Here is a 1936-nt window from a genome sequence, read left to right on the forward strand (position 1 = left end):
CTATCTCAGCTCACTGAAACCTCTGGCTTCTGGGTCCAAGAGATTCTCCTGCCTCAGCCTCTTGAGTAGCTAGCTGGGATTACAGGCATGTGCCACCATGCCCAGCTAATTTTTGTATTTTTAGTAGAGATAGAGTTTCACCATGTTGGCCAGGATGGTCTCAATCTCCTGACCTCGTGGTCTGCCCACCTCGGCCTCCCAAAGTGCTGGGATTACAGGCATGAGCAACCGTGCCCAGCCAACCCAATGGATCTTATGTTCAGGCGGGAGATTTGGCTTTTTATGAGGGTACCATTTGTGCAAATGTACACATTATATGTTATAAACATAATCTGGCCAGGCACGGTGGCTCACGACTGTAATCCCAACACTTTGGGAAGCCAAGATGGGTGAATTGCTTGAGCCCAGGAGTTCTAGATCAGCCTGGGCAACATGGTGAAACCCCATCTCTACAAAAAATACAAAAATTGGCTGGGCCCGGTGGCTCACGCCTGTAATCTCAGCACTCTGGGACTCAGAGGTGGTGGATCACTTGAGGTCAGGAGTTCAAGACCAGTCTGGCCAATATGGCAAAACTCCTTCTCTACTAAAAATACAAAAAATTAGCCAGGCATGGTGGTGGGCACCTGTAATCCCAGCTACTCAGGAGGTTGAGGCAGGAGAATCGCTTGAACCTGGGAGGCGGAGGTTGCAGTGAGCCAAGATGGCGCCATTGGACTTCAGCTTGGGCAACAGAGCAAGACTCCGTCTCAAAAAACAAAATAAAATAAAAATAAAGAGGCCGGGTGTGATGGCTCATGCCTGTAATCCCAGCACTTTGGGAGGAAAAGGCAGGTGGATCCCCTGAGGTCAGCAGTTCAAGACCAGGCTGGCCAACATGGCAAACCCCATCTCTAATAAAAGTACGAAAATTAGCCGGGAATGGTAGTGTGTGCCTGGAGTCCCAGCTACTTGGGAGACTAAGGCAGGAGAATTGCTTGAACCCTGGAGGTAGAGGTTGCAGTGTGCCGAGATCATGCTATTGCACTCCAGACTGAGCGACAGAGCAATACTTCATTTTAAATAAATAAATAAAATTAAATAAATAAATGGAGTAGTCTTGTGTGTATTGATGGGAAATGGTCTTCCACATATTAAGTTGAAAAAGTACAGTGTAGACCAGTATGCATTGCATTTCTGGGTGTATTTATAAGAACTATATAAATACACACACATTTGCCTGTGACACACAGTCTGTCTCTGGCAGAAGGCACCAGACCCTAGTCACAACAGTTACTCTTAGGGAGAGGAACTGTGGGTGGGAAAATGAGATAAGAAGAAACAGCTTTTCATAATATACCCTGGAGGGCTGTGGGTTTTTTTTTTTTGTTTTTTTTGAGACGAGGTATTGCCATGTTGGCCAGGCTGGTCTCGAACTCCTGATCTCAAGTGATCCGCCTGCCTCAGACTCCCAAAGTGCTGGTATTACAGGTGTAAGCCACTGCGCCCAGCCGGCTGTTTGAAATCTTTAGCTTCTAATAGCAATTCAAAAAAATGTACAAAGAGGTCGAGGCAAGGGAATCACCTGAGTTCAGCAGTTCGAGACCAGGCTGACCAATATGGTGAAACCCCATCTGTATTAAAAATACAAAAATTATTGGGAGGCCAAGGCAGGTGGGTCACGAGGTCAGGAGTTCAAGACCAGCCTGGCCAACATGGTGAAACCCAGTCTGTATTAAAAATACAAAAATTGGCCGGGCGTGGTGGCTCACACCTGTAATTCCAGCACTTTGGGAGGCCAAGGCAGGCAGATCATGAGGTCAGGAGATCGAGACCATCCTGGCAAACATGGCGAAATCCCGTCTCTATTAAAAATACAAAAAACTGGCCGGGCGCGGTGGCTCAAGCCTGTAATCCCAGCACTTTGGGAGGCCGAGACGGGCGGATCACAAGGTCA

This window comes from Mandrillus leucophaeus, unplaced genomic scaffold, assembly GCF_000951045.1.
Source record: "Mandrillus leucophaeus isolate KB7577 unplaced genomic scaffold, Mleu.le_1.0 Scaffold112, whole genome shotgun sequence".
Taxonomy (NCBI): Eukaryota; Metazoa; Chordata; class Mammalia; order Primates; family Cercopithecidae; genus Mandrillus; species Mandrillus leucophaeus.